The sequence below is a fragment of the Magnolia sinica genome, chromosome 8 (assembly GCF_029962835.1).
Source record: "Magnolia sinica isolate HGM2019 chromosome 8, MsV1, whole genome shotgun sequence".
In the NCBI taxonomy this organism is placed as follows: domain Eukaryota; kingdom Viridiplantae; phylum Streptophyta; class Magnoliopsida; order Magnoliales; family Magnoliaceae; genus Magnolia; species Magnolia sinica.
Window position 1 is genome coordinate 14,471,234 of NC_080580.1, and position 20,638 is coordinate 14,491,871.

The window sequence follows — 20,638 nt, forward strand, 5'->3', positions numbered from 1 at the left end:
TTTAAAAAATTGAGGGAATGGTCTCATGAAATTGATGCCCCAGCAATCAAGTGCTTTTATGATAAGAATGGGATTCAGAGACATCATATTTCGACGGGACAATACTCCCAACTTTTGACAATGCTCACAAGCTTTGTAAAACTCATGAGTGTCCCTGAACATAGTGGGCCAGTAAATACGACACTGCAAGATTTTGGTCGTGGTCTTTTTAGCAGAAAAGTGACCACCACAGGCTTGAGAGTGATAAAAGGAGATAACACTTTGGTGTTCATTGTCTGGCACACATCTCCTTAAGATTTGGTCTGGACAATATTTAAACAAATATGGATCATCCTAGAAGAACTTACAAACCTTAGCAAAGAATTTTTTTTTATCTTGCGCAATCCAATATGTCGGCTTGAAACCTGTGGCAAGATAATTAGTAATATCAGCAAACCAAGGTGAATGAGAGACTTTAAACAATTGTTCATCGGGAAACATGTCATTTATATGTCGTCTCAAGGGAATCAGAAAGATCAAGGCGGGAAAGATGGTTAGCTACTATGTTCTCTACTCCCTTTTTATCTTTTATTTTCAAATCAAATTGTTGGAGTAGGAGGATCCATCTCATCAGGCGGAGCTTAGTATCATTCTTAGAAAGAAGATACTTGAGCGTCGCATGATTTGTGTAAATGACGATCTTGGATCCGATTAAGTAGGACCTAAATTTGTCCAAAGTAAACACAACGGCTAAGAGTTTCTTTTCCGTAGTCAAGTAATTCACTTGGGTAGGATTTAGAGTTCTACTTGCGTAATGAATAATGTAGGGCTTCTTTTCTTTTCTCTGGCCTAAAACCACCCCAAGAGCATAGTCAGACGCGTCATACATAAGTTCAAAAGGAAGGCTCCAGTCAGGTGACTTCATGATAAGTGTAGTAGTTAACATGCCTTTAAGATTAATAAAAGCTTCCTGGCATTACTCAGTCCACTCGTATGGTGCATCCTTCACTATGCTAAAATCGTGAATTTACGACGGACCAAATCCGTCATAAAATAAAAAAAAGATTTTCTCCATTGCTGTTTATTGGGTCGTTTTTTTTCGACGGATAAAATCCGTCGTTTAATCTACGATGGATATGATCCGTCGCATAGTAGCAATGGATAAGATCCGTCGCAAAAATTCAAAAATACCGTCGTCATTAAAACTATTAGCGACGGATAAGGTCCGTCGCTAATATGAGGAGAGCGACGAACTCAAATCTGTCGTTAATCTTCAACATATAGAAATTAGTGACGAATTTGGTCCGTCGCTAAAATATCCGTAAATCAAAAAAAATATCATCAGATTTATTTATTTATTTATTTATTTTAATCTTACACTTGATAGTCATTTAAAAAATAATTGTACGATTGTTTAATAAGATTTCTATTCACATGATTGTTTAATAAAAATCCTATTCATCAAACAAAAGTTCAATCATATTGAAAATAAAAACTCCCCTCTGCCAAAGCATTATATGATACCTCATATAACAAATACATGCACATAAATGGAATCCACTAAATATGATACCTCATATAACAACATATAACCATTGACTCGCAAAAGCCTGCAACTCCCTAATGAAATCTAATAATACTTGCATACTTCTAGGAGACGGGAGCTTTTGATGGGACACTTCTTCCAACTTGAATCTACAGTTTTGGTTACCATGGGAACATATTCATCAGACTCTGAGAACCCTGCCCTTCCAAATTAAAGAAGCATGTCAAAAACTACTGCTAGACACATTGTCACAGTATTTCTAGAAGATGGAACATTAATTAATTAAATACAAATAGAAGAAAAGCCTCATTGAGAGTACATGAATCTTTGAGGTGGTTTTTGTATCGATAAAAGACTTCACTTGGCTCCACAGCAGCCTAAAACCAGGGCCAGCATTGATGATAAACATTCGGCACAATGTCTGTACAAGAGCAAGTCCAATGTTATAGGCAAGTAATATCTAGATGCACATTTCCATTAACAACTCGAATTCTTATTTAATTTCTGGTCTGAACCAAATTATGATTACAAGTAACATCAGGACTCCATACTCAATTAAGACTGCAATTTCTAATACAATTCTGCTTTATAAAACAATGTATATGGAAAGATGTTGGGCGAATCAAGACATTGCCAAGAAAAGAAATCTGTGTATCTGTTGGTGACTTCCTAAAAGCGTGCCAAGGCCTACACAAATATCAGGAGTCCGAACAATCTGATTATATTCATATATTTGTTTCAAATAAATAGATAAATAATGAAATTATTAGCACTGCCTATCTGGTCGACATCCACATACCTGGAAATGCAATGGATTTATTTGGCGGGAGAGGATCCACCTGCACTGCTTATCTAGTTGAGATCTACATACCTGTTAGCCTAATATCTTCATTTGAAACTATCATGCAACTTTTTCTTTTGTAGAATGAGAACCAAATAATTGCAACAAATTTGATATACTGAATGTAAAAACTTACCATCAACCCATATATCTGTAATAAGAATCTTGCCATCACCTTGAGCAGTAACACAAACAGGATCATCCTGTAGCAGCCATAAAGCAAAAAAAGTAAATCAGCTGTAATTAAGCAATAAATAAATAAGATAGTGTTAGAGCTTCAAGCACAATGAGTTGAATTTGGACATGTGGTCAGTTGATCAATCTGGACCATCCAATTGGTCAACTTACATTCCATAAAACACTCCAATCAAATGATCCTATTCCTACAAAGGAAGCTTTTATCAGAAAGAATTTAACAAAGGTATTGAAATGCTAAACATTTGCTAAAATCTCAAAAGGATACCTGCATTGATCATGGGTTCGATTGTAAAGGTCTGCCCTACTTTCATCACACGACTGCTTTATTTCCTGCTATGGGTCAAGGAAATAGCTACCACAGCTAATAGCAAAATTTAGCAAGTGAGGAAACAGCTACCACAGCTAACAGCTAACAGCAACTTCAGAGAGAGAATGGATCAAAATATGCAGCAAAATTTAGTATGAAGAGAGATTTTGGGATGGATCCAAAGATCGAGCATTATGGGTGTTTGATTGATTTGCTTGGCCGAAATAGTAGGCTCGAGGAAGCACATTTGCTAGCTAGAGATACCTGGGCAGTATGTTCTAGGACCATCGCATGTTATGATAATCTAAAATGTGCTTGTAGTTGTTGCTGCGCCAAATGGATATTTGATGCTGCGCCAACGATAAAGGGCGTTCTCCATAGCTTTAGAGTAATGGTTCATCTCCAACAGCAATATACCTGTAAATTGTTCTGTTAGTAGAAGATACATAGATTTCAAAATATAATTGCCATTATCTTTATTAACATGGAAAATGAAATGAACATTAGCATCCTTGTCTTGTGTGAAGGAAAAGAAAAACTATGAAGATGAACCATTAAAAATTGGACCATACAGTTGGACAATAAGTTTATCATTAAAAATTTCTTAAGGCCCTCTATAATGTTTATTTATCATCTAATCTGTTGATAAGGTCACAAAAACCTGAATGAAGGGAAAACATAGAATAGCATTTTGATCCAAAACTTCTGTGGCCCCCAGAAATCCCTACCGTGATTCACCTGAGATTTTGTATCTACCTCAATTTTGATATAATGCCCTCAAATGAGCTGAAAAAACAAATGTACGATGTGCATCTACAACACATACATCGAGGTGGGCCACACATTCAGGGCCTCACTCACTAAACTGTTAAACTGTTACCCTGCCTCACTTAATCCATGACCCCCAACGACTGTGTCTTTTGTCAAAGCACACGTCCTTGGAAATCCCATGAAACTACAAACACTATCAGCCTAAAACTGCAAAGCTGACACCTGGCATTTCAAAAGGTCGTAGCCACTAAATAGAACTCATAAAGGAGGTCCCGAGTCTAAAGATTTAAAACAAGAATAAAATAACAATTATCTTCACAGAGTTAAGGTAGATTGTAATTTTACTCAGAAAAGGGTTTGGCTAAAATAGAAGAGTTTAGCCAAGTTGTTGGGACAAATAGCAAACGCTCCAAGAAATATAAATTACCGAATGTGACTACCACCAATTTTCAACTGCGTATAAGATGAACTATGGTTTTGGCAGGCTTTTTTCCTTTTTCTTCTGCTTTTTTTTTTGACAATTATAAATGTATTCCAAGTTGAAATAAGGATGCTTGAGTGTCAATCTTACCATGGCTCTGTTCCAAGAATTATCTGCATTAAACTGAGCAAGGACTATATCTCCCTTCTTAGGATTAAAAGCACCAATAACAGGGGCTTCTGGAAGGTTGAACGAAGCTAGCTGCCACTTTCTGGTCGCCAACTGTTTGGATGTAGAACTTGCCACGTCCAAGTACTTCAGTTACCACCAACTGAAAGCAAAGGCCAGGAAGATACATAAATTATATGATTTAAGAAAAGAAATAAGAAATATGACAGATAAACAAATGTGACAAAGCACCTGAAGTACTTCCTTCTGTTTGCTTTCAACAATAGATGAACCATCTGCAACTTCCTGTCCTTCAACATAATTCTTCCAAATCTGAAGAAAATATCTGTAAGCGGTCCTTCAAAAGAAAAACCAGTCCTGCACCATTTGAATTAACGTTTCTTACTTTCAGTGTCTATTTTTTAGCATACTGCTCAGCCTATGCAACGACGGTGTCTTTCGTCAAAGCACACGTCCATCCTCAGAAATCCCATGAAACTACAAACACTATCAGCCCAAAACTGCAAAGTGGACACCTGACATTTCAAAAGGTCGTAGCCACTAAATAAAAACTCATAAAGGATGTGCCAAGTCTAACGTGTTGGATTACATTAACAGTCCACCTTGCAAATAACTTTCAAAAACCTAAGATCCAACATGCAAATCAAAAAGTGCATCAAAACAAAGACATTAGCTATAGAGAGTATCTAACATAGTTTCTAAAGGATTGGGTTGAGTTCATCTGACCTAGATCATTCGCTTTGCTGTGGACCAACTTAGTTTGGATTGGGCCGAGTTTTCGGTCCCAAGTGTTTTCTGAGGTGAAGAATCTGATAGACAGGTTGGACTGTGTGGATACATCACTTTAGGCCCCATATAACAACTAAATCGAATTTTCAATTTGTCAATCAGTTCATCTTAATAGATAAGAAAACATGCAAACTTTCGGAAAGAAAAACCAAAGCTCAATACAGGGAATCATTCTCTAATAAATAGTATGGCAAACATTTTTAAAAAATTTAAAAAAAAAAAAAAAAAAGCCAGAGAAGATGCAACAGGTGGATCTATGTCCAGGATAATATGGACGGTTAAAAATTTTGAAAAATGAACCGGATCCATCATAAATGTGACCCACCTAATGATTGTACTGGCATGGCATCACATAAAAGGTTCAAACATCTGATGGATGGCCCGATAATGAAGCAAAACATGCCTCATGGACTGACCGTATTAGATTAGATACACAAGGGAGCCATATGGTTTATGCAATAGTCATAAGTACCAAACTGATTAGTATATAAGCCTATCTAATAGCACTCTATTGGTACAAGTCCCAAAAGACTACCCAGTTGGACTTGACAGCCCCACAATCCAACCATATGGTGTACCTAGCCGTCCACTTAATTGTGCGCCATGTTGGATAGAACATCTGGTTCGATCGGTATGCCCACATTCCAATTGGACCATAAATCATGGCCAGATTTGCATCCAAGCATCAGTGGGGTCAACCGTGGACCCCATCTGATGGCTCAAATAGTCCTGCATCATCAGACTTCGCATAAATGTACCATATTGGCATGTTTGAGAGAGTAGGATTCAAAATCCTACTGTTGTGAATAGCCATAGAAGGCTGCAAAAAGTAAAAGAACTTTCACTTGTCCAGAAGATGAACTGATTTTGCATTGGAGCAGTATTTAAAGAGTGAGTACCTCAGGGGCAACATAATTTGGAGTTCCACACGTCCCTCTTGAAGAAGTCCAACAACCTGCACATGGAGAGAGAAACAAATGGCAATTAGACATGCAGAATAACAAATGGCTGGAGCACCTTCATGGATGCAACAGACTGTCAACTTACTTGCTGGGGCAATGTACTAAGGCCAAAATCTGAAGTTTTGCCTTGGGAATCAATAAGAAGATTTCCAGGCTAAACAGAGTTGAAATAAAATAAAGTAAGAGCAGATAAGCATCAATTCATGAAGCACTCATCAAGCAACCCAAATAGCCTAGCCTCCCTCTTCATACAAAACTGCTCAGAAAAGCCTCATAAGAAACACTAAGTGAATAATACTAGCCATGTCTATGATAAATGAAAACAAGTGTTCAATTCTAAATAGATGGTAATTGACATTCCAAGCGATATAGCTGTAGCAAAGAATCAAGGACCATGTATACTGGTTGTTATCACAATTCCCTACAATGTTTGTTGCTGCAGAAATTTTTGAGAAAACCTGCAATATGAGAAGTTGGCATTTACAGAGGCCCAACAAAACTAAATATTGTTTGCAGGACGCAAGATTCCAAGAGCGTCTACTGTCAAGTCAGGATGCAACTCATCCACCTTCCCCATAGCCAGATGTTCATTCAACACTTGTGATGTAAAATTATACATTGGCAATTGTAGAGAAAGCAAAGAAATCGACACTATGAATTGGAAAAATGAAAAACTGAAGATCATCTATTCTGAGATTCCACATAGAAAGCACACACCTTCCCAGCAATCAATTTAATCCTCATAATGCTAATAGTTTTACATGTACTTCCATGAATGACTTAGGAACCTTTTGCATTCTTTGTCAAATGATGGAAAGCTATTTCACCCGACGAACATTAAAATAATCTGAAAGAGATTGCTTGATCACGGTCAAATCCAACAGTAAATAAAATATGCCACCAAATTTCATGGAATGGAATCATATACCTACTTTACACACAACAACACCCCTATAGGAAGTGTGACTAGAGCACATTCCCCACTTTAATGGATTCAACTTTTGCAACATAAGCAAGTAAAAATCAAGCCACGAGTCAAACTGAAAAGAGTGCTCAACTAAGTTACAATTTGGGTGTGGCTGTAAGGATTTTTTTTATTTTTCTTTTTTACTTTTTATGGCATTGTTATGAGGGATTTACAAACTATTACAGTAAATAAATGGAGATATGCTATCTGTGACTCTGCATGAACATTAACATTAGAATAACACATGAACAACATTTGTAAGACAATTCATGAAGGTCTTGCAGGATACACTATGGTATTATTACCAACTCAATGATATCAACATGCACAAAAAATAACATAAACTATCTCAACCAGAAACAAAGTCACACTGCAATAACTTGCCAATCTGTATACAAAGCATTGTTACGTGATTAATCCCGAGAATAGTAAGGAAGAAAATGTGAGGGACCAGCTGAACAAGGGCATTGTACCTGATGACATTGATGTTCACTGCCTAGCAGGTCTAATTAAGGCCTGGTTCAGAGAGCTCCCTACAGGAGTACTTAATGGCCTTTCCCCCAAACAAGTTCTGCAATGCAAAACAGAGGAAGAGTGTGGAACTTGTGAAACTGCTCCTCCCAACTCAAGCTGTGCTCCTCAACTGGGCCGTTGATCTTATGGCAGATGTCGTCAAAGAGGAAGAAGCTAACAAGATGAATGCAAGAAACATTGCCATGGTCTTTGCTCCCAACATGACTCAGATGGCCGATCCATTGACAGCTTTGATGCACGCTGTTCAAGGAATGAATCTTCTTAAGACCTTAATCTTGAAGACCCTACGGGAACGTGAAGAGACTGGGACAGGAGAGTCTTCACCCTTCTCTTCTACTTCAACAGATATGCGAGCTAATGAAGACTTAAATAGCAAATGAGGAGAATTAGGTAAAATCAGATCTGTTGAAGTAACTCATCTTATTCTGTACCCTAACTTAGATGAGAAGTAATAGGTAAAATCAGATCTGTTGGACATATCTGGCCTCTGTATGATGGGCATTTGTTCGTTGTATGTAGCTCCTTTACACTTTGTAGAACACATGCACGCCACACCATCTAGACTGTCAAAGTTTTTGTAAGGATAGACATATTTTAGACATTGATATGATGGACCATCCATAGTTTCTATCATTATTTTAATGGTTTGGATCACAACTATGTCCAATAGCACAGGATTAACATCTGACAGAGCATTCTCGTTTTCTGGTTTTCTATCATCACAGCAATGCTTGTGTCACAGTAGTAATAGCTAGCATATTCAATGAAGGGAAAAGACCCAATCCACCTACATACATTTGGCACATGTATTGATAATCCGAGCCATTCATTCATCTTAAGGTCCACCAATGGACCATTAACCAAACATCATCCTGATCCATTAATCCTAGCCATTAACTACAGTTTAGTGATTTTGTACACTACTTTTTCACATGGTTAGAATTGAGTGGTCAGTGTAATTTTCAGCCTATGATCCATTCACGTTTGTCCACAATAAACCAACGGTTCGGATCATCAAACACATGCCATATATGCAGTAAAATGAAAGGAATGGACTGGATCTTCCTAAAAAATCAAGCAAAAAACAGACCTAAAAACCAAAATGCCAAGAACCCATTTCTCAAGACAGAAAATTCGAAGGACCCATCAAATAAATAAATAAATAAAAGAAGAAGAACAAGAACAAGAAGAAGAAATCCAAATGGGCTTTTTAGGCTAGGTCGTTATATGCTAGAACCATACAATACGAGGGGTTTTCTTTTCTTCTTTTTTTTTTCTTTTTTTTTTTCAGCATTCACAATTATCACTACTGTTTCATCTGATTCATTGGTCAACCTTAAACTATCTTCCCTCTAATGGGTCACAAAAGGTTTCAGTAAATAAATTTAGAAAAATAAAAATAAAAAGGAAAAAAGATGAGCTAATTGCCAACTCTCTCTCTCTCTCTCTCTCTCTCTCTCTCTCTCTCTCTCTCTCTCTCTCTCTCTCTGTGTGGATCAGTAATAGTAAATTTTATTGAAAAAAAAGGTCCAAAGATTGAAAATATAGGCCAGATTAAAGGAACAAGAAGACCGATTAAAAAGGAGGATCTTCCCCAAATACAGAGAGGGGATTGCAACCTGTTGCTTCTGCCCAAGAGTAAACAAATTGTTAACTCTATATGAGACTTTGTAAGCCGACGAACAAATACCATCAAACAAAACATGGAAGAGCCAGAGATTTAATAAATATCGATCACAAATTAAACATGTGATGTGAAGGTGCCAGTGTATTGATTCCTCATACCCTCAGCCTCTGTGGTGTGAGGAGAATGTATGAAACATTATCTAAACGAAGGAGAAGAACTGTTTGAAATACAACTGGACCCTTTCTACTCCAACAGGCTTACAAAAATGCCAAATGTAGAACTATAATATTATCACTACTAGTTAACATTGACAAGATCCTTATGATGCACCTTCTAAAAGGAAAAGGAATACCGAGCAATGCGTTGCAAAAAGTAGAAACAGTGAATTGAATGCACATCCAAAAGATAATAGAAAAATATTCTAATCAAATTTAGTGAATGAATGCGAATCCATGAGATCCACTATCTAGGAAAGAAAGCTAGTTCTTCCAAATGCCTGTTGGCCTTAATCACAGCTACATCACATATATTCCTACGAAAGACAAATTCATTTCATCCTCCCCAAGTTGCATCCATTCGACATTGCCGAATCTCAACATTGTTACAATCAATGCCAACCGGAACTAGAGCTGGGCATCGGTCCTGGTCAGACCGGATTCGGCCTAACCCGGTCAGATCCGAAATTCTAATGGGTTGACCCGAAATCGATCCGATCCGAGACCGAGTTCAGGTCACTTGACTCGGACAGATCCAATGCTTGAATTATTTGACCCGATCCGAGTCTGACTCGGTGAGGCAAACCCAGGCGGATCGGGTTGGACACTATTCGGATCATTTCATATGGTGTGGTCCACTTCAATCTTTAATGTATCATAATTTTTTGTTCAACGACTAAATTGATATGTCAAAAAGAATGAACAGCTTAGATAACATATATACATCAAGGTGGGCCCCACATGACTATAAAAAATTTGTATCAACGCCTGCTGCATGTGTTGTCGCATCGGGCAGGCTACTGAAGTAACGTCACCAAGTTCTATGGGCCCCACTACACTGTATGTGTTATATCCACACCGTCCATCAATTTTGAGATATCATTTTAGGGCATGAGCCAAATAATGATGTAGATAAAAATCTGTGATAGACCACATCACAGAAAAAAGTGGGGAGAATGATTCCCACCGTTGAAACTATCCTAAGGCCCACCATAATGTTTATTTGAAATCCAACCTCTTCAAAAGTTGAAAAATAAAGAAATAAGGGAAAACACAAATACCAGGTTGATCTAAAACTTTTGTAGCCTTTAAAAGTTTTTAATGGTGGGCGTCTCTGTCCATGGAACTTTCTATATTGGGGTCCACTGGAGCCTTGGATTTCATTCATTCTTTGGATATTGCCTTAAAATGATCTCTCCAAATGGATGGAAGGTTGGATACAAAACATACATCATGGTGGGGCCCAAGTAACTTGGTTAAGCCACTTTAATATATACTCTCACAACCTACCATGTTGACTTGCAAAGCAAGTAAACAGCTGTTGCCCGCCTGTTGACGTGCCGTGCAAGTAACTCTCATATGTGAGTGAACTTTGTTGGGGTCCACCGTGAATGCATGTGGTGTATCCACGCCATCCATTTGTTTTTTCAAATTATTTTAGCTGTTGAACCCAAAATTGATGAATATTCAAAGCTCAAGTGGACCACATCATAAGAAAAAGTAAAAATATTGATTTTTTACTCCGGATCTGGCCGGATCGGAACGGTCCGGATCTATTCGGATCGGGTTTTCGGATCGGAACGGTCCGGATTAACCACTATCCGATCCTGATCCGAAAACTAGTCGGATCTAAATGATCTTACCCGAACCAGGCCGTCGGTTCGGATCGGGTCGGATCCACCGGATCGAGTCAAAAATTCCCACCTCTAACCGGAACCATGGCCCAATGAGAAGAAAAGAGAAAGCTATGACAAATGGAATGGATTTTGGAATAAAAACAGGGATTTTGAGAGAAGCTCACCCACGGCAGGAGAGATATGCCTGAAATCCTTCAAAGATTCGGAGCTCACCCACTAGCGGAAGAAGAAAATGAGAAACCAAGCAGAGCTCGGGCGTCGTTCGAAAGAGGGATTTGGAAATCCCTCTTCTGAAATGAGATATTAGTTTCAAATCCACAAGCTGTGAGTTTTCCATAATTTAACAGATCAATTACATTAATACCCATACATGTAAGGGACCGTTTACTGAATGATTAAGATAGTTTTATATAGGAAAAAATATAAATATTAACCATTAACAACTAGACCCATTATTTATATGGTCTGGATAATTCTATAGCATTACCACTATTAATATGAATGAGTCACCACTGTTTTACATCAAATACGAAACTCACATATTGTCTCAGAAAATATTTAACGTCACTTGCACTTTCCATATGATAGTGCTTTGCGGGCCCCACCATGATTTATATGTTTTAATCCACGACATCCATCCACTTCTCCATAACATTTTAGGGTCAATATCAAAAAATGAGATCGATATAAATCTCAAGTGGACCACACCATGGGAAAACAGTTGAGATTGAACGTCCACCATTAAAAGCCAAACCTTTGGCTACGTCCGCCAAAAAATGAGCTCCATATAAATATGTGTTATATCCACACCGTCCATCCATTTTGAGATATCATTTTAAGTCATGAGCCAAAGAATTAGGCAGATAAAAATCTTTAGTGGACCCCACTACAAAAAATAGCGGGGAGGGTGATTCCCACCATTGAAACTATCTTAAGGCCCATCATAATGTTTATTTAAAATCCAACCTGTTCAAATGTTTTTTGTAAAAAAAAAAGAAGACATGAAATAAGGAAAAACACAAATATTAGCTTCATCTAAAACTTTTGTGGCCTTTAGAAGTTTTTAAAGGTGGAAGTCACTGTCCCACAGTTTTTCTGTGTTGGGTCCACTGGAGCTTTGGATTTAACTCATTCTTTAGTTATTGCCCTAAAATGAAATCTCCAAATGGATGGAAGGTGTGGATACAAAACATACATCATGGTGGGGCCCATGGAACTTGCTGACGTCACTTCTGTAGCTAGTCTCGCTATCCCCCTGACACCAGCCCCGTCGCTGGTGGTCGGTGCTCTGTGGGCCCATCATGATGTATGTATTTTATCCATTATTTTCGTCCATTTTTAAAGATCATTTTAGGGATTTATTCCAGAAATGAGAGGTATATAAATCATAGGCGGACCACACCACATGAAAACAATAGTGATTGGATATCCATCATTAAAATCCTCCTAAGGCCTACTGTACTGTTTATTTGGCATTCAATTTGTTTATTACGTCATATAGGCCTAGATGAAGGGGGAAAACAAAAATCATCTTGATTCAAAACTTTTATGGCCCCCAAAATGTTTTTAATGGTTGGCGCTCATTCAACATTGTTTCCTATAATGTGGTCCATTTTAGATTGGGATATACCTCATTTTTTGTCTCATGCTGTAAGATGATCTTTAAAAATAGATGAACGGCATGGATGAAACACATACAACATAGTGGGACCCACAGAGCACCGACCGCCAGTCATTGGCTCGTGTTAGGGGGAGTAGCCAATCCTTTCTCCTTTTTTATGGTGTGGTCCATTTAATCTTTGGATATGATTCATTTTTTGGATAATTCTCTAAAATGATCTCAAAAAATGGATGAACGGTATGGGTTGATCCCAAATTTTCGGTAAATCCAAAACTCAAGTGGACCATGCCACACAAAACAGTGTGGAATAATGATTTCCATCGTTATACCTACCTTGGGCCCACAGTAAAGTTTATTTGTCATCCAACCTATTCATAATATCAAAAAGATATGAATGAAGAGAAAATACAAACATTAGCTTAATTTAAAAGTACTTTTATGGTCTCTAAGAATTTTTCAATGGTAGAGGTTCAATCACACTATTTCCTATGGTGTGGTCCACTTAAGCTTTAGATATGCTTCTTTTTGGTTCTTTAGACCTCAAATTATCTGTTAACATGGATGAACGGAGTGGATAATATAAATAAATAGTGGTGGACCCCACAGAGTTTACTGAGTATGCTAAGGGTAATTAGCAACTCACCTAAATGGAATAGCGAGGGGTTTCCTTAAAACATTTATAATCATATGTTGGGCTCACCTAAATGTGATTCACATATCCAACCCACTAATTATGTGTGTCCCACTTGGATGAGGGGTCAGACCAAGTTTCAGCCGCATCCAAAACTCATGTGGGCCCCACCAAGTGCTTTTATATTTTTTAGGATGTCTTCACATAGTTTTAGATGCTATGGCCCACCTGAGTTTCGTATACGGATGATTTTTAAGGTATCTCGTAACCTAAAAGGGACACATCAAATGCACGGTGTTGATGTTCGACACACATCATGATGGGCCCCACAAAACTTACTAACATTAATTCTTAGGTTCTCACGAGGTCAATAAGTTGGGTCACAATTTTGACCAGAATATTTGGCCCATTTTATATGTTTGGTCCATTCAATCTATTTTACTAATCAATACCTTCAATTTGACTAGTTACTCGCCTCGATTAGGTTACATATTTTTTTTCACAGATAAATTTTAATTTCCATTTAAAAATAACATTTTTTGAAAATATATATTTTTTACGCTTAATTTTTCTTTGAAAACTTTTAACAAAATATCAATTTTATTATAAAATATTAAAAAAATAAAATACAAATTCTGAATTTTTATTTTCAAAATCTCAAAAAATTTCTCAAAATTTATTTTTTTCTCAAAAATTCCAAATTGCCGATTTTTTTTCTTCAGGAGCATATCATTTTGTTTTCAACTTTTTAATTTTCCTTTTTAAAATGATATTTTTTTCTTTCAAAATCTCAATGTTTTTATAAATAACTTTTTCTTTTAATTTCAAATTTTTAACATTTCAATTATTTTTTAAAATCACAAAATTTTTCAACTTCTTTATTTTTTGTTTCAAAATGTTTGTTTTTTTGTTAAAGTATCGATTCTTTAATATTGTTTAATTTTAAAATTTTCAGTTCTTTCTAACTCCATTTTTTTTAAGCATTTATTTTCAAATTTCTCAAATTTATTTTTTTTTCCAAAATACAAACTCTCATTTTCTTTTTCAAAATATTTTCATTTTTCAACATCGTCAAAATTTTCACATTTTTTGAAATCTTCTTAATTTTCTTTTTCAGGATATTATTTTTTTCTCGAAATCAAATTCCAAATTATCAACTTTATTCAATATTCTTTTTTTTTCCCCACAAAATAGATTTTTATTTTTTCAAAATCTCATTTTTTTTCTTAAACATTGTTAATTTTTTTTAACTTCTCAATATATTTTTTTTTCTTGTCATATTACAAATCATTTAAATATTAGTTTTAAATTTTAAAAAATTAATAATTTTCACTCATTTGATATAAAAATAATTTTTATTTATTTATTTTGCATTTAATCAGTTGTTAAAAAATAATATTAGATACAAATATGTACAATTAAACCACTGAATTTGTATTAAAAAAACAATTCTTAAACTAGAAAAAAACATGATTTTCCACCATATTGTAAAAATAAAATAAATGTCAAGGTAAAAGTCCTTTTACAACGGATCATAATCTGTCGCAAAAGCAACTGAAAAGCGTTGCCATTTGGTATTTTGGGCGGGAATTTGCAACTGAACATATTCCGTCGCAAAACCAAAATTTGTGATGGATTTAGTTCGTCACAAACTTACGACGGACCAATATCCGTCGTAAATACGTCACAAATCAGATTTTAGCGACGGATTTTGGTCCGTCGCAAAATTCCGCGACGTTTGGACTTAAAAGACCAGAATGATGGGCGTAGCAACAAACTTTTTCCATTAGCGACAGATTAAATCCGTCGTTAAACCGAGCAATATTTGCGACGGACGAAATCCGTCGCAAAAATACATCGCAAATCTGCAATTTTAGCGTAGTGCTTTTGAAGTAGATTACATAGAGGACAAGAGAGGTGAGTAAAGTCTCTTATGAGTCTTCTGTAAAACCCAACATATCCTAGGAAGGATCGCACGTCTCATATGTTCTTGGGTGGAGGTATGTCAGAGATAAGATCAATTTTAGTCTTATCTACCTCGATTCCTTTGGACGAGATGATGTGTCCAAGGACAATTCCCTTATGAACCATGAAGTGACACTTCTTCCAATTCAATACCAAGTTCTTTTCCTCACATCGTTTCAGCACATTTTTCGAAATTTCCAAGCATTCGCTGGAGGATAGACCAAAAACCAAGAAATTATTCATAAAGACCTCTAAATATTGTCCCACCATATCAGAAAAATTACTCATCATACATAGCTGAAAGGTGGCAGGAGCTTTACACAGTCCAAATGGCATCCTTCGGTAAGGAAAGTGCCAAAAGGACATGTGAACGTGGTCTTTTCTTGATCTTCAAGGGTTATCTCGATCTGATTGTAGCCCGAATATCCGTCAAGGAAACAGTAATAGGAATGACTAGCTAGCCTTTCCAAAATTTGATTAAGGAAGGGCAAAGGAAAGTGGTCCGTCCTTGTGACAGTATTCAATTTCTTATAGTCAATGCACATTCTCCAAATAGTAATAAATCTAGTTGGCATGAGTTCATTGTTGGCATTGGCTACGATGTTGATTCTGGACTTCTTAGAAACCACCTGAGTTGGACTCACCCATTGATTATCCACTACCAAAAAACAAGGCAAAACCAACGGATCTTGGAAGGTTTTTGTTACGGATTTTAGCCGTCGACTATAGCTATGGATTTTAGCCGTAGCTAAAGCCAAATAGGCCGTCAGGGAAACCAATTTGTTAATGGTGGACGTCCAATTCACTATTATTTTCGCATTGTGTGGTCCACCCAAGCTTTAGTTCAGGCTCATTTTTTAGGATAAATGATAAAATTATGTTAAGAAACGGATGGACGGCATGGATGAAACAAATCGATCATGGTGGGGCCCACAGCGCCATACCAAATCCAAAGCTTAATTTACCATTTTTATTTTTCTGTTTTTCACTGTGAGTTTTGTATTTAATGTAAAATAGTGGGGACTTGTTCATAACAATAGTGGCTAAGATATAGAGTTATCCAGACCATCCAAATAATTTGTCTAGTTGTAAATGGTAAATATTTATAAATTTTTATTATATAATACAATCTTAACCATTTAGAAATTGGTCCCATGTATGTACGACCATTAATAGAGTTTGTGTTATTATTTAATGGAAAACTCACAACATACGGATTTCAAAGAGTTATCTTATTTGAAAGAAGATTTCCAAATCCATCGAGCACCCATCTTTTCCCTCTTTTCCTCTTTTCCCTCTTTCATCTTCCATCGAGAAATCCTCCGACGAGTGCCCACATTCAAACGGCCCCTTAGATTTCCTCCATCGATCTCCATGTCCTATCCTGCGATGGACCCTCCATAGACGCACCTCATCAATCCTTCACTAGCCATGAAGAAGATATGATCTCTCTCTCTCTCTCTCTCTCTCTCTCTCTCTCTCTCTCTCTCTCTCTCTCTCTCTCTCTCTATTCCAAGGAGGGAAATGGATTCTCAGAAAGACGTTGGGATTCTCGCCATGGATATCTACTTCCCCCCTACCTGCGTTCAACAGGTAACTGCTTCCTAGGGTTCTTCGCTTTCTCTTTCAAGAATCGTTTCTTGCATGGGATGGATTTTTCACTTATTTGGTATCCCCTACGAATAGATTGGAATTGGATTTCTACATCTATTTTCGTTGCCTTCAGAGTCATTCATTCCTCTTTTTTATTCTTTTCTTCTTTCTAAAATTCCGCCAATGTACTTCACTGGCACTATTTTCTTGCTTCAGGGTTTCTTTGATTCACCAGATTTCATGAAATATCATGACATTTTTCACTAAATTAGACTGATTAATCGTGAGAAATTTCATGATATTTTCTGCCACCAAACGTGCCATTGCATTGAATTTCTCTCTGTCTCTCTAATTTGTATCGTGAATTGTCAAAATTTAGTTGATTCTGTTGTTTTTGTCCTGTTGAAGAAAGAGTGAAATTTTTGAAGAGAAATGCTAAGCTTATTTTGCATGAGGATTAGATTGAAGAGGGGGTTTGTGGCCCACATGTCAATTGAAGTGTGTGTGTGTGTGTGTGTGTGTGTGTGTGTGTGTGTGTGTGTGTGTGAGAGAGAGAGAGAGAGAGAGAGAGAGAGAGAGAGAGAGAGAGATCTGGGCTATTCAACATGTGGATGGTATGTGGGAATCCCTGTTTGGGAAGGTAAGACCTGTCCACTCATAAGCAGACTACAGTTGTTTGAGGTAAAAATGGGCGCTTAGACAAGAATGATTGATGGTAGTGATGTAGACATGGAGTCCAATGATGAGTGGACTAGACTGGTCTTTTGGGCCATGGAATGCTAATGGCGGGACCCACCTTATGAATGGTCTGGATGTTGCCTTTGTGTACCACGAATTAGCAACTATCCTTGGCTACAACCGTTACCTTGTAATAATCTACCAGACAGAGAAACCATGAGAGGAGAGAAGGAGACTGGATCAGCTTCCATTTTGAAAATGGTGGTAAACCATCACCCTAATGTTGTTCAATTTTCAAAAGGAAAAGAGGAGAGAGTATAGGAGAGTATAGGAGAATTTGATCAGATCAACCTTCTTCCTATTCTCTCTCTCTCTCTCTCTCTCTCTCTCTCTCTCTCTCTCTCTCTCTCATGCATGCATGATGCAAATGGTGTTGTAGGCATGTGCTTTGAATATTTTAAATTGCTGTACTTTTCATTGATTTTTTTTTATAGTCCTTTTCATGTGCAACCATAAGAAGCGCATGAGGATCGTGATGGTGAAAGTATTTACTATTAAATTCTTTCTTATTGTCTTTTTTCACATGCAACCATAAGAAGCTCTGGAGGATCATGATGGTGCAAGTAAAGGGAAATACACTATTGGACTTGGGCAAGATTGCATGGCCTTTTGTACGAAGTTGGAAGATGTCATTTCTATGAGGTTGTGGACCACTCTCTAATCCTCAATTTCCTTCTGTACTGTAATCCAGATGATCCATTATCAAGTGGCTGGATATGAACTTTTCTCCAAAGTCAGAAAAGGTTGCAAGCAATAAACCATTTTTATGATTTTACAAGAGAGTTCTGTTAGATCTTGTTTGGGAACATTGAAAATCTTGGAAATGAAAATATCTTCCATGGAAACCTACCATTCCTCAATTTACCAAAAAAAGTAGGTTCAGAAATGGTTTTCGATTTCCAAGGTTTTACTCAGAAATCATGGATATAGAAATCTTTCATAAAAGCTATTAAATGCTTCCTAGGTAACAAGAGACACCTCTTGCAAATCGTTGACCTTTTAACATTTTCATGGAAAAATGCACTTAATAACAATACAATGTATCTATAGTCCACATGTAGACCGTTTTTACTGAGAGCTATTCCCAGTTAACTGAGGTTTATGGTCTTCTGAATGATACATAACTTGTAAAAGCCTATCATGACCCATGACTAGTTGGATGCCTGTGTATTATGTTAAGATTTGATTCTTGACAAAAGGTTTTGTTCAGCATGACAGTTGTTACTTCCCTTCTTGAGAAATATGGGATTGACCCAAGATAAATTGGTCGCCTGGAAGTGGGCAGTGAGACTGTGATAGACGAGCAAATCCATACAGACTTGGCTGATGCAAATCTTCGAGGTTTTTTTTTTCCAATTCCTTTGGCTATGCATGTTCTTTAGAGTAAAACGAGTGCAACATTTCATGGTTCCTTCTGTTCTTGAAAAGGCCCATAAACTTGAGCACTTTTTCATCCTGGAGTGTTAGCATCTTCTTGTTTTTTATGTTTCTCAGAATGGGATTGCATTGTCCCCTTATTCATGTGAATAACAAACAGGAATTGGGGAATACGAACATCAAAGGCGCTGATTCAACAAATGCATGCAATGGTGGAACTGCAGCTTTATTCAACTGAGTAAATTGGGTGAAGAGTAGCTCTTGGGACAATGCGGCATTAGCCTTTGACCATCTTATGTTTACTTCAATTGGTGCTGATTAATGAAAAGATGTTGATTAGTTGTTAGGTTGAAACTTGCTTTTCTTGATGTCTGCTTGTATTGTTGCTTCCATAATGCCTCCCTTCAGTAATAGGATTGTTCAAAGTGGCTTGGCCTTGAACACTTACAAGTACATTTTAGTTACTCATAAGTAGGTTCATATAATTTACTAACATTAAGTTCATGCAACAAACAAATAAAGCTTATATATTGCCCACTTCCTACTCCGTTCATATCAATGAAGAAAAATAATCATTTAATATGAAATTTGACAAATTAAACCATGAAAAAAGAGAAATCTAGACTGTACCATTTGCATATATGATAAAATGAGGAACGAAAAGAAGGCTTGGGTTTCACTTTAGATTTAGTAAATAAATTTGTGAGGTGCGTGACACATGCGATAGAACCAGACTAACGAAAATCTAATCCAGCCAAAACTAAAGCATATAAAATGAATGGGACTGTGAGGTACTTGATAACATAAATTAAGGAAATTCTTGACACTTGGATGGTAGCTTTGTTTAAAAAGAAAAAAAAACAAAAAAAAAAAAAAGAAGAAATGATGGGTTCACATTTTCCCTACTTGGATGTGGGTATTTTCTCATGATTGCATGCATGTAAAAAACTAGCCGGAACTCGTGAAGGCAGCATCACCATCTAAGACTTAGGTAGTACTGTTGCTACTTCCTAGAACCCAAAACTATAGCTAGAGGTGCAACTGGACTTGATTGCCCTGGGGCAAGCCTGAGTCCACCTTGGCCAGGTTTGGGCTTAGCCTAGAGGCTTATAAGTCACACTAAGCTGGGTTTTCAAGCTAGATAACTAATTGGGCTAGGCCTGAGTTATACTAAGTCTCACTAAGATCAGTTTTTTAGGCTAGATAACTAATTGTGCTGGGCTTTACGAGGTACATCCTGCATCTCCATTTAGTTGGTTCCTTGCAGATCATTTCATTTCTTTATTTTCAATGTCTGACTACATAGTTGCATGTGGCATGCAACAACTCATTGGGCTTCAAGAACTATCATCAAAACACGTGAGGTATGTTTAGTGTCTCCCAGTACATACTCTCCTTTGATTTGGGTGGAAAAAGCAAGAAAAAGGAAGCCAACTTCATGCAAGTTCTGTTTTTGATGCCTTCCCAACTGCTAATTGTAAGAAAGGGAAAGGGAAAAAAGCAAAAACAGAAATTTGATGTGCCTATAATGCAGCCCCTCTACCTTCCAGCACACATGTCAAGTTGGCACCATGTGGTAAACATCTGGGTTATGCATCATGTGGACTTCGTCATGTAGATTTTTCTGGACCCTGGCCCAAAAAATGAGGCCATCCACTCATTAGGTGAGCTATAATGTGTGAAACAAATGGATGGTTTCCATCTACTTGTCTCATACTATATGCCCCGCT

At 37.0% G+C, this 20,638-nt stretch overlaps 2 long non-coding RNA genes and 1 pseudogene across 9 annotated transcripts; 1 reads left to right on the top strand and 2 right to left on the bottom strand.

The window, feature by feature from the left end:
- Nucleotides 1–1,436: 1,436 nt before the first annotated feature.
- On the bottom strand, nt 1,437–2,066 carry LOC131253875 (uncharacterized). The gene is made up of 2 exons (XR_009175321.1): nt 1,845–2,066; nt 1,437–1,722 (listed from the first exon to the last, which is right to left on the bottom strand). It is a non-coding gene; the product is annotated as an uncharacterized LOC131253875 (long non-coding RNA).
- A 111-nt stretch (nt 2,067–2,177) lies between these two features.
- Nucleotides 2,178–6,161, bottom strand: LOC131252943 (uncharacterized). Of its 8 annotated transcripts, none has more exons than XR_009174766.1 (9): nt 6,089–6,161; nt 5,941–5,996; nt 4,638–4,729; nt 4,493–4,564; nt 4,214–4,394; nt 2,830–3,288; nt 2,503–2,569; nt 2,325–2,396; nt 2,178–2,212 (listed from the first exon to the last, which is right to left on the bottom strand). It is a non-coding gene; the product is annotated as an uncharacterized LOC131252943 (long non-coding RNA). The 8 variants fall into 8 exon arrangements; XR_009174767.1 differs by having other exon boundaries at nt 4,638–4,767; nt 6,089–6,133; XR_009174763.1 differs by lacking the exon at nt 4,638–4,729 and having other exon boundaries at nt 4,484–4,609; nt 6,089–6,157.
- Nucleotides 6,162–7,349: 1,188 nt separating this feature from the next.
- LOC131254140 (rho GTPase-activating protein 2-like) lies at nt 7,350–7,884 on the top strand (annotated as a pseudogene).
- Nucleotides 7,885–20,638: the final 12,754 nt, after the last annotated feature.